The 13,539-nt window shown below is 42.6% G+C and overlaps 1 protein-coding gene across 1 annotated transcript in view; it reads left to right on the top strand.

The window, feature by feature from the left end:
* Positions 1–13,539, top strand: part of LOC124119183 (TALPID3 protein-like) — a 142,731-nt gene that overhangs the window by 28,074 nt on the left and 101,118 nt on the right. The gene's annotated exons all lie outside the window — the stretch shown is intronic.

Below are 13,539 nucleotides of genomic sequence, written 5' to 3'. Positions count from 1 at the left end.
AGTGGGAAATTTGCAACCTTGGTTAAAAACGACAAGCTACATTTTGTATGTGAATGGTAAAAGAGAATTTGAGTCAGTTGTGAAATCTGAAATCTGCATTAAAATATGTTTGTGTTCATGGAAATAATGGGAAAGAACGAATAGTGTCCTATGAATGAAAAAAAGTGTCCTAGATACACAGTATGTACTATAAGTACCTCCAGGCAAGTGTATCCTATGAAAAGTAAAACACATTTGCCTTTATGAACATGTACCATATTTAAGATACAGGCCTTAAAAGAAGTGTATTATTAATATCAATAAGGGAATGTACCATGAGTGAGTGAGTTGGGTTTAACGCTGCTTTTAACAGTATTCCGGTTATCGCAGTGTGTCAGCTTAATGTGGGAGGAAAGCCCGAAGTGATGCAGGTCTAAGACGTTTACCACTTCGGTGAAACCCACGAGCATGGGTACGATGCTGACAAACCTAGAAATATAATCGGGTCGAACTGGGATTCGAACCCACAATCATAGGTTTCTGTCGTGCCCAAGGGACGCAAATCTGCACAGGGAATCGCGGTGCCTTAGACGACTGGGCCACCCGTGCCCCAAATGTCCCATGATGTATCATACGTACCATAAAGCAGCGTAAGAAGCGACTTAATAGATCAGGTGATCAGGCTGGTTACAAGGTTGATGGATGTCATTCTACCCCCACGGCATGGGTCGTTGCTCTTAATATTACGCACTAGTTTGTCTGGTCCAGACTTGATTATTTACAGACAGCCATCAAATACCTGAATATTGCCGAGTGCAGCGTTAAACATCAAACAAACAAAGACACGGTATTATATATATTTGATACTTGTTCTCTGGAATAGGCTGTACAGAGTTATAATGGTTAGGACGAGGCTTTCAACTTTGAGCCCCGATCCTGTTAGAATAGGTATTCAGCATCCCGTGCTTGCCGTGAGAGGCGACTGACGGGATCGGGTGGTCAAGCTTGCTGACTTGGTTGATGCATGTCATCGTATCCCAATTTCGTGGATCGATGCTCATGACATCAATCACTTGATTGTCCTGTCCAGACTTGATTATTTACAGACCGTCGTCATATAGCTGGAATATTGCTGGTTGCGGGGTTAAACAACAAACAAACGACAATGGTTGTCCGTAAAATAGTTGAGGCAAGGATCTACTTCAGACGTGAGACTGTGATAAAGTGTTGACTTCGAAATGAAACTGTCCCATCATTTTCATGTGAATAGATCATATGCTGATGGAAATGAATAAGATAACACTTAGTTTTAGACACAGTAAATTGATATGGTATCATGCGTTCCCAGCCTTGTCTACCAAATACGCTTTGTAAACACTGCAACCAGACACGACTTAATGTTTAATTCTGACGAGTTGAATGTGTATGCACGCTATTTCAAATGTACTGACAGTAAAGCTCATTTCCCTATAGTTTTCATTATTCCCTGATTCGCTTCAATCAATATACATTGGTGAAATGTCTGTCAAGACAAAATATCCCGTTTTCGATAAATAATCACGTCTGTATAATGTACACATGTCCTCACCTTGTTTAACATGCTATCCAAAAACCATTAAATCTTTGTGGCCCTATCTTATATATTTTTTTACGTTACATTTATTTTCAAAAAACGTTGTACATGCTACGTTGACGTAAACAAATATCAAAAGAACATTCCCCTGAGTGTCAATAAGGGAGTGCCCAGTCCTAAACCGAAGTGCAGTTTATTTGAAATCTGAAATCAAAGATGATCCATCCCCTACGTTCTGTAATTTACGACTTCCTGATTACAACAAGAGACTGTCTTCGCTGCGTCACCTGGCTAGTAACGGGGTTTGAAGCGTGTGTGAGGTGCCACGCCCACGCGGGCGATTAGATAACAGCTGATTGTGTAGAGTGTAGTAGGATGACATATATCAGACACTATCTGTGTGGAAATATTACATGACCCTGTTCCCACAACGTGAATGAACCAAACCAAAGGCCAGCTCTTACACTCGTGTGTCTCGGTGTACGCTGTCGATTTCATTTGACTGACACGCCGGAAACAAATGAACGTTATCTGTTGTGCGAGATGTAGTACACTACACCAGGGGGTTCGAGCAGGATTGGTTATGACATCATACGTGTTGGTGTAGTTCCATCAGTACACTCAAACATAGAAATATTCTGGAAAATATTGTGCCCCATTCCTCATGAACAGTAAACGAGTCTACGTGATCTGCCCACATTAAGCCTTAAACAAGTGCAATATCTATTTTCTGATTTTTCTCCAAATACTTTTCTTATGTAGAAAAATGCCCTTTAAAACAATCGTTAATATAATATTAAACCAGTATGGTGACGTCACGTTAATGTTATTGCTGTTGATTCTGAGCCAGGAATTCACTGGCTGTTCAGAACGTGCGTTGTAACAAGTAAAGGGGCGGTGGCGTAGCCTAGTGGTTAAAGCGTTTGCTCGTCACGCTGAAGACCCGGGTTCGATCCCCGACGTGTGTACATAATGTGAAGCCAATTTCTGGTGTTCCCCGCAGTGATATTGCTGGAATATTGCTAAAAGCGGCGTAAAACTATACTCACTCACTCACTGTAACAAGTAAAACTGACGCCACGATAGGTCATGTACAATTTTAGAGAAATTATTAATTAACCACACCTAGGTGATTCCGGGAGTACAATCTGCATGTTCTTATTATTTCTCCATTATGTAAAATTTAATCATACTTTATTGTCGCACGTATGTTTCACCTATTGCTTTGGTACAATATATACCGTCAAGTACCACGGAAATAAATTTCCCTTTTGAATTCTGATCCCATTAAAGTCTATGAAGATGCGTAAACAAATGTTGTTGTTTTGCCATGATCATCACATCATTATCAGCATGAATAATAATTTTAAAATAATTCAAAAATCATAAAACAATGTAATGCATGGGCCTTGATAAAAGTATTCATTCGTCAATTTGTGACCGAAGTAAACAATATGTTGTAAACGTACGACCCTGAACCAGAGGGATATGTCTCAAATAAACAGAGCCTCTGTTGTCACATCCAGAGCTACAGATAAGCTGCGTATTTGCGTAAAATACCCCCCAAAAGTATTCAAAACCCAATTACTTTCAATTAACTTGCGTACAGAAACGCATGCATTAAATTAAAAACTCAAATATATAAAAACAGCACGCGTAAATACCAATGAAGCTTTTTTCAACATGCGTACAACGGAGCTAATTTCCGAAACACAATTACGAGCTAATTTACTTTCCGAGACAAGCCTATATTTTGAACTTGCACTCTATGCATATGCATCTCAAACATCATTTAATTTTTTAAAAATCTAATATGTTTACTAACTTTTGAAAAAAACCAATATAGTGATGAATAGATGAGTGAAAAAATATTGTTTACCCAATGAAAAATGTAAAAACCCAATTAGAATCGAAACCTTCGAGTAAAAACTCAATTGCTCAAAATGTTATCTGGAGCTCTGCACATCCCTAGTTTGAACTAAGTCCCTATCCACTTATTTCACCATGCTGAAAATGAATGACTGCTAATGACATATAGATGCATTTGAAAATATCTACAAATATCTGTACAAAGCACTTTGGTGCGACTAATTTTCATTCTGATCTGACAACACTGTAACATACGAGAGGCCGTCAAGGGAACGTCGATGTATAAGGACTGTAAGTGGCATTTTAGAAGCTGCAGTATCAATTTACACAGAGTTTATTATTATCATGTTTTTTTATATGGTTGTTTTATGGATTTCAACCTTTATATTTTTGCGGCGTTTCGGTACACGAGTTGCGAAATAATAACGATGTTGAAATCCATGTCAACTCTTTTTCGTCAGTGCATAGTTTGATTTAAAGGTGGAGTTTGGATGGTGCCAGATCGCCTCCGTGGGCGAATGGAAGGCAGGGGGATCGATCCTCGGCCACGTCATACCAAGAGACGTTAAAAGATGGTATTTGTTGTTACCCTGTCTGGCGCTCGGCATTAAGGGGATGATGACACAAGGACTGGTTGGCTCTGTGTCAGTATACTGTGTCGGAGTTTGGGTATCCATGTTAAACTGCGGCTTGGTATCTCAGTCGGCTAGCACTATAAAACCGGCATTAGGCCAGACTGACATTAGTGACACACAGACACGCACGCACGCACGCACGCACGCACACACACGTGCATGTGTTATCTGAAAAAACATCTCACCTCACCTTAGATTGTGCTAGTGTCTTACTCCCCCTCCAAGCTTCCCATTAATGTCTGTGGGGAGTAACAGTGGGACTAAACTAGTTCCTCTTTTGTTCTCGCTGCAAGCTTAGCGCCCTTTACCTACTTGTTTATGTAGACAGGAGCCCAGTCAAGGGCGGGGTGATGTGGTCGTGCTGCAGTGAGATAAGTATTGCGATATCTGTCCCTCGTGATTCCATAAAAATTCCCGGACACGCCACTGCCCAATATTTCGTTCATCCAGTCGATAACAAGCCTTATCATTGCGCACGACTAGGTTTTCACCATAATCTTGTTAGAAGGTAGGGTTTTTTTGCTTCAAATTGAGGGATGAATTTTCAGGTTTCAGTTTATTCTTGAAGATCGGGTATCTTGCGTGTATCGAGTTTTCCCCTTTGCAAAATCGATACGGATATATTTTGCGAATTCATTATATTATTATTATGGTCAATTCTTGGAGTGTAGTGATGTACCTGGGTGTCCTGACGGACGTTGTATTCAAGGAAGGAGCTATTGTTAAACATTAGTGAGTGAGTGAGTGAGTGAGTTTGGTTTTACTCCGCTTTTTAGCAATATTCCAGCAATATCACGACGGGGGACACCAGTAATGGGCTTCACACATTGTACCCATGTCGGGATTCGAACCCGGGTCTTCGGCGTAACGAGCGAACGCTTTAACCACTAGGCTACCCGACCGCCCCTGTTAAACATTAAAATAGGGGAATCGGGAACAGCCCGACAAGCTCAAAGGCAAATGGGGTAGCTTAGTGGTTATAGCGTTGGCTCGCTAAGCAGAAGACCAAAGTTCGAATCTTCACATGGGTCCAGTGCGTGTAACCACGCCTCGTGATATGGCTTCGATGAAAACAAGCTAAAGCCCCACTCACTCACTCACATGCTCCCTCAGTCCCCCACTCACTCACTCACTCACATGCTCCCTCAGTCACTCACTCACTCACTCACTCACATGCTCCCTCAGTCACCCACTCACTCACTCACTCACTCACATGCTCCCTCAGTCACCCACCCACTCACTCACTCACTCACATGCTCCCTCAGTCACTCACTCACTCACTCACATGCTCCCTCAGTCCCCCACTCACTCACTCACTCACATGCTCCCTCAGTCACTCACTCACATGCTCCCTCAGTCACCCACCCACTCACTCACTCACTCACTCACATGCTCCCTCAGTCACCCACCCACTCACTCACTCACACACTCACGCACGCACGACTTTGTGTGATCATTAATCAGATCTAAGAAATCTGCTGCGTGCTTGTGGGTTTCACTATAGTGGCGAATGTGTATCCTACATCAAGCTACCAGGCTGTGATTGAAATACTGTTTAAAGCAGCGTTATACCAAACTCACTCACTCACTCTCAAAGTAGTATGAAACAATCACTGGAAAGGACTCATCCTCATAGGATCGCTGCCTACTGGTCGATATTTAAAGAGACCAGTACTTCCGACAGACCCTAAAAAGAGATGTTTGCATGAAGACTCGAGCATTTTATCATGCTTTGACACGACATGTTATAAACCTAATTACATTGAAACCTCGTAAATTCGAAGCCCTTCGAAAATGGATCAAGTAATCCGTAATTCGAGAAAAGTATACCGGAAGTGTTGTGACGATACATTATTGTCACATCGTTTCGAATTATATATCGATGACTGCAGGCTTAGAAATAGTGACATTTGGCTTGGGCACATTTTCAGTCCTAGTAAGTTTCATTTAAGTCGTTCAAACACTACTTTTTCTGTTACTGGAATTCTATTAGGTATTTGATTTTTACAATTAATGACAACCCAAATTACATAGAAATAATGCCTCAGTTCAACACAAGGCACTAATTATAACGTCTATACCAAGACGATAATGAGCAACAAATCCAGATATCATTGAGCATACGTCCCTCTTAATGGTAGCCTACCATAAAGACAGGTTTCTCATGTGTCGTAATAAAAACGTATCATAATGAACCGTTTTATGTTTACTGTAAAGAAGACGTAGCGTACGTACCACAGAGAAAACTTTCCACGCATACCATAAAGGAAACATATCATACGAACCATGAAGAACTGTTTCCTATGTGCCGTAAAGAAACGTATCGTGTATACCATAAAGGAAGCGTATCATACGTACTTTAAAGAAAACCTGTCATATGCAAGAGAACGAGTAGACGAGGTTTCAGTGTATTTTTAAAAGTGATTTCTTATCTTTTTCAAAATCTACACACAAGGTTAAAGTTGTTTTTCACTGTGTTCTTTGCGTCACTAGACATCGTGTACACATGCTTGGATTATTTTGTTTAAGATGACTAACGGAAATACTATTGCGACCACTTCTGTGAGAGCTGGTGTATGACCTTGAAGCTGTGACCTCAGTTCATGCGGCAAGCCACTTTGCGTGAGTGTTCCTATTTAACAACCCGCTCATAACTCGTAACCCGATCTGAAACAAGAGTTGCATTCAAAGGTACAGTTTATCTCCCAGTCAAAGGTGTTCGTTCACTGAAACTGTCAAACCCATCAATTAGTGACTGGTTAAATCATGTCTGGAGACATGCACTCAACATTCACGTTCATGGAGACAAGGGGAGACAACGCACCATCACTAGCGAAGACCTGAGTGCAGCCTGGTTCCCTGGGTATGCTGCGCTGGCGCTACATTGAGCAGCATACCCAGGGAACCAGACTGACCTGAGTGTTACACCCAAGATATAAATGACGCACATAAACGTAACAGCGTTAGGGGCCGACCATAGGGAGGGCGGTTGTGTGTGCATAGGGAGGCCGGTGTGTGTGTGTGTGCGTGCGTGCGTGTGTGCAGTGTGATGTTTTAGAAAATAATTGTTTTGGATCACAGTTAAATGGTCTTAATACAAAAAGAACATAGGGCAACACAACTCTGATCAGCGAACTGCAGAGCCTCAAACGACTGGACCACCCGTGCCCCCAGTTTATGATGAAACACGTGTTATGAATGCTCTGTATTTGTCAAATCATCGCCTTGTTGGGACTCAGGGTTAGAAAACAGCAGCATATGCAGGTCGGGACTTAATGGATCAGGTGATCAGACTCGTGACTTCGTACCCCGACGGCGTGAAGCGTTGCTCATAATATCAATCACTAGATCTTCTAGTTCAGACTCGATTATTTACAGGTTGCCATATTGCTTGGATATTTATGAGTGGGGCTTTAAAACACAAATCCAATCATCGACGGAGAGACCAATGACAACCACATAAGATCCACCAATTTCGAATCGCTCTAACCGTGTAGTACAATTGTTAACTATGTACAACCAGGTCAGCCATGGATGAATATAATCTGTCTCGAAAACTATTTTCTCTCCCCTGAGGTCCAATAAAAACAACTGCAAAAAGAAAAATTCTTGCAGACATTTAGGTCGCCAAAAAAACCTGTCAGGTATAGACTGTGTGTGATAAATACAAAACGTATTAATCGAAAACCGTCATATTGTTAGTGATCTTACATAGCGCTGAGTAAGAAAACACTTCCCTTTAATTACTTATTGATTTGTAAATCAGTGTTGACCGGAGACTCTCAGTATACTTTTAAGTAGTATAGATTAACTTTAAAATCTTTGAAAGCTGCTGTTGTTATATTGCTGTTTTGCCGGAATTGTGTAGCTGTGGACGATGAGCATGTGGCCCTAGAAGCCCAGCCGTGTGTTTGTGTGTGCGAGGGAGGTAGGTCGATACATGTTGTATCAGCTGTGCCTACATAGGGGACGAAGACGATACGGCATGTGTGGTCAGTCAATAAAGCTCAATAAACAACCAGGATTGGCCTGCTTCGCTGAACATTTGGCACGTCAATGACGTCACTCTCAGTGTCGGCACGTTCTCCGGGCGTGCGATCAGAATGATTGAGAAGAATGTGTAATCATTGGTGGCGGCGGTTGCGGAATGACAGGTGTTGGCAAACGGCCAGCAACACGTATACAAATATAGGTATTCAGCTCGTGGATTATTGAACATATCTTAGCATAACACCTTTAGAATCCGCGTTTCTTCGCGTTTTTGACGGGTCTCACTGCACTAATCTTGCTTCAGTGTGGTAGGGAAATGGTAACATCCAACGAATTGTACAAACACATGTGGCGTGTTCGCGTACCATTCTGCCTAATGTCCAGTCTCAAGGGCGTTATTTACACAGATGAAATCAGCACTATGTTTATGAGAAGTGGTATGTGGACACGATTTAATTAATCTCAGTTTCAGCCAGCTTTAAAACGTCCGTGTCCTTTCAAGCCGCAGACCTTACGTGGAACGCCAGACATTTCCTCGTAATAAGTGTCTCTGGTCATTTGGCTCGTTCATTGATACCGCTGCAACGCACAAGAAGAATGGGCCTTTAATGACATTGTTATCTAAATGGGGATTGATGGTTTCCAAACGAAATCCCTGTGCTTTTTAATTTCCATCTTGCATCACGCGTGGAGTCGTGCTGCACGCATACCTGTCGGTAACGCGCGCGCCCAGGGGCCCAGAACAGTGGATTTAACGCCCTCTCGCACGCGACCTTAATGTCAGGTCGTATTTCTGTGACGGATTGAGGCACGCAACGCGCCGGCACAACATCACTGCACACGACATCGTGCCCGGCGGAGTTGAGACATTGATTTACGGACAACTTTTTCTCATAATGCCTGAAGTCACTCCGGATCCATTTCCAGCCAGTGACATTCAAGCAAATACAAAGATGATGTTATTCGAAGTCATAAAAATAAAATGCATTTTTAATGGCCGTCATGAATTGCTGAGACCGTTATGGTGCTGAGTCCTTTCTCTGTTTATTTCGCCAATCACGCAGCACTCTGGTTTATCCATACACTCCCAAAGCTGCACTATATATAACCTACACTCACACCCACATGGAAAATCTTTGAAAATAGATAATCACCATGTTATTAGCTTCTGTTGTAAACGTGGACATAATCACATGCTTCACGATGTTTGCGTGATAGTAAATGTGAGCAAGTGGGAAACATTTCAATTTTAAAAGGAACAGTGTTTCTGTTCTTCACGATCCCGGAACCTTGACCTCGACTTGAGGTTATTAATAATTCATTTTATGTCTCTGATATTTTGAGATGCGATGATTCCATGCAGTACGATGAAACCTTTTGCTCCTGAATTAATCAGTGACACTGACACGAATGTGTCTATCAGTGTGACGCTGTTTGGGCAGCTGGCCAAGTATTTGGCGATATTTCTTTTCATGGCAATATTCAAGAGTAATGTTATAAGTACAGTTCACATGAACATGTTCATGTATACCCAGTCACGCCCATGTATACACATTCGCTTCCATGCTTGTTTATTTGTTGTTTAACGCCGCACTCAGCAATATTCCAGCTAAATGACGGCGGTCTGTAAATGATCGAGTCAGGACCAGACAATCCAGTGATTTACATCATGATCATCGATCCACGAAATTGAGCATCAGCGAGCTTGGGGGTGGGGGACGGGGGTGGGGTGCTGAAGAATCACCCCATATCTTCACATCTTTCGTCATATCCATGCACACAACCACGCCCTTGTACACAGTCACGTCCATGTATACAGTTACATCAATGTATACACAATCAGGCCCCCACAGCCATGTCCCTGTATACAGTCACGTCCATGTATACAGTTACATCAATGTATACACAATCAGGCCCCCACAGCCATGTCCCTGTATACAGTCACGTCCATGTATACAGTTACATCAATGTATACACAATCAGGCCCCCACAGCCATGTCCCTGTATACAGTCACGTCCATGTATACAGTCCAATATGTGTATATGTCACGCCCATGTGTGTACAGTCTCATATATGTATATAGTCACACCCATGTATAGTCTCATATATGTATATAGTCACGCCCTTTTATACAGTTTCATATGTGCATATAGTCACGCCCATGTATGCAGTCCGATATGTGTATATGTCACGCCCATGTATGTACAGTCTCATATATGTATATAGTCACACCCATGTATAGTCTCATATATGTATATAGTCACGCCCATTTATACAGTTTCATATGTGCATATAGTCACGCCCATGTATAGTCTTATATATGTATCTAGTCACGCCCATGTATACAGTCTCATATTGGTATCTAGTCACGCCCATGTATAGTCTCATATATGTAGTCTCGCCCATTTATAGAGTCACGCCCATACATATTCACGCCCCTGTATACAGTCAAATCCATGTATAGTCACGCCCCTTTATACACACTCACATCCATGTATAGTCACGACCCTTTATGCAGTAACATCCATGTCTAGTCACGCCAGTATATACACAGTCACAACCATGTATACACGGCACACCCCTTTATGCACATCCCAGTCACATCCATGTATAGTCACGCCCCTGTATTCGCAGTCACACCAATGTTGACACGCCCCTTTATACAGTCACGCCCTTGTATAGTCACCCCCCTGCATACAGTCACATCCATGTAAAACACGCCCTTCTATACAGTCACGCCCCAGTATACAAAGTCACACCCCAGTATGCAAAGTCACACCCCAGTTTGCAAAGTCACGCTCTAGTATGCAAAGTCACGCCCCTGTATACAGTCACCTCCATGTAAATCCAGTCAAGTCCATTTATATTCAGTCACGTGTATGTATATCCACTAGCGTCCATGTATACACAGTCACGCAAATATATATATGTTCAGTCACGTCCATGTATGCCAAGTCAGTTCTCCAGTCAGCATGCCTGGAAATGAGACTTCGGTGTTTTCATGTACTTATGCACGTAGGTTTCGCCCAAAGTGGTAAACGTCTAACACCTGCATCACTTCGGGACTTCCTGTCACGTTAAGCGGGAACATGTGGTACGCCTCAAATACTGATCATAAGTGTGTTAACGAATGGTTAAACAAACCCCACCCATGAATAGCGCTTTGATTCGCCTGTTTATCAGAATGACCGGCTGTTCCACTATCATTATACTCGAATACCACCCGGGGGCACGGGTGGCCCAGTCGTCTAAGGCGCCGCGATTCGCTGTGCAGAGTTGCGTCCCTTTGGCACGCCAGAAACCTATGATTGTGGGTTCGAATCCCGGTTCGCCCCGATTATGTTTCTAGGTTTGTCAGCACCATACCCGTGCTCGTGGGTTTCACCGAAGTGGTAAACGTCCCAGACCTGCATCACTTCGGGCTTTCCTCCCACATTAAGCTGACACGCCGCGATATAACTGGAAAACTGTTAAGAGCGGCGTTATGCCCTCACTCACTCACTCACTCGAATACCACCCGATTTTTTTATATTACTACAGTTAATATGTCATGGCATAGGTGGTCCTTTAACTCCCTTGCCGTGACATAATAACTATAGTAATACGAAAGAATCGAGTGGTCCCTAACTTCATTTGTGTAGTATATCGTGCACAGCCTTGTGGTTGAAGCGTTAACCCCGTCACGCATGACCTGGGCCCACTTGCACAAAGCGATCTTAGCGCTACGACTATTGTAAGCCTATGTTAAAGTATGGCGTTAAGATTGCTTTGTGCAAGTGGGCCCTGGATTCGATTCCCTACATAGGTACTGCGTGAGAACACATTGGTTGGTGCTTCGATATCACCCAATACAGCATATATAAATTAAGAGGTAAATATGATGCGAGAGAAATCACATTGACTATCAATATCTCCAAACATTAAGATGATCAACAATGGTACAAAATACTGTTTCATCTCCCGAGAATTCCACGAGAGTCGGTATTGGATCCAGCTTAAACATGTTGAGTAGCCAATGTTTGCATGCTCGCAGACAACACGCTTTTTAACACGTAAATAACTGCTCGGGGTGTAGCCTCACAGGAGTGTGTCACGACCACACGACAAGGAACGTGCCCGTTACCATGTTGTCGTGGACGTACATGAAGGCAGCAGCAGGACATATTTGGTGGGCTTCTGATATCAATCTTCTACGGCATCACGGCATGGTGGGTGCGCAACAGACTAGTGTATCAGCATTGAGTTTGTATACCAACCCATACAGTTCGAAATTCCACATGGAAACGGTAGTATTGCTGATGTTTTTTTGCAATACTTTTCTATAAATATCTAATCACCAGTGGTCCTCGGAGGCATTGGGATGTTGAATCATCATGCGTACATGCGTTAGGGGTTATTCCGGGGCCATACCGTTGTCTAAGTACAGAGTGTCTGTGAAGTGGGTGAATCTTGTTTATATCTTTGTAGGACAGCCTTTAAATACTCAGACGAAGGGCTGATAGCATGAGCATCGAACCAAGTCATCCGGGTAGCATGACTCACGGTCTGTCAGGTCCCGCATTGAACCAACCGGTGCGTACCTAAGTCGGTTCTGGCAAGCAAGGAGAACTGGGACTAATGCCCTGTTGGCATGCACCTGTTTGCATACCCATGCAAATATACATACCGTATTTTCTTAAGTATAGTGCGCACCCATGTATAATGCGCGCCCCCCTCTAGCGGATTCAGTATTTTGGAGGGAAAAAAATCGCTTATCAAGCGCAGAAAAAAATTACACCGTACCCCTTCAGCGAAGTCCGTTAAACGAACGGGTGATGAGAAACTTGGTCAGTACAAATTCGAAATTTGAGATTAAAAATCACCAGACATGTTGATTAACCGTTTAAATTGTATTTTTTTGTTCTGCTAGACATTGTTTTCCATCCAGGGATTAAGATAACCTTGTGTATTTTCTCGTAAACTAAGCCGGAAACAGCAATCAGCTGTACACACGTTTTCTTGGAATCTACCGGTGATTCGGTCAAGACACACCCAATGATATAACTTTACAGGATTTTAATGCAAGGATCGGCAAAAATTGTATCTGGAACTATTGTTTTTATCAGGTACGTACGTAAAATATAGACACATGTGTAATTTTGTCATGCGAATGCAATTGCATACGTTCGCAAATTTGCACCAGGTGTAAATTTACATCTAGTCGAGAGGTTGCGCAAATGTTAAGGTAAGAACTCTGGCAGCGTGGACACGCCCAGGCCATCCGATATTTATATCTCTAAAAACATACCGATGACCCTTCATTGTCAACGAATACCAAACCTAGCGTTTTAGGTAATCTCTATGTTCTCTTGGTCCAGTTTTGGGATATGAAGTCCGTCGATTGCACCTGGTAGTTTGGAAAGCTCCGTTTTCGTCACTACCATTGATGACCTCTGCCAAATCTTCCTCACATGGCCGGGTATCGTAGTCGTCCATGAGAAACTATACATGGA

The sequence above is a fragment of the Haliotis rufescens genome, unplaced genomic scaffold (assembly GCF_023055435.1).
Source record: "Haliotis rufescens isolate VD_foot unplaced genomic scaffold, xgHalRufe1.0.p SCAF_73, whole genome shotgun sequence".
Taxonomy (NCBI): domain Eukaryota; kingdom Metazoa; phylum Mollusca; class Gastropoda; order Lepetellida; family Haliotidae; genus Haliotis; species Haliotis rufescens.
The sequence above is the reverse complement of the archived record's forward strand: the minus strand, read 5'-3'. Positions and strand labels throughout refer to the sequence as shown.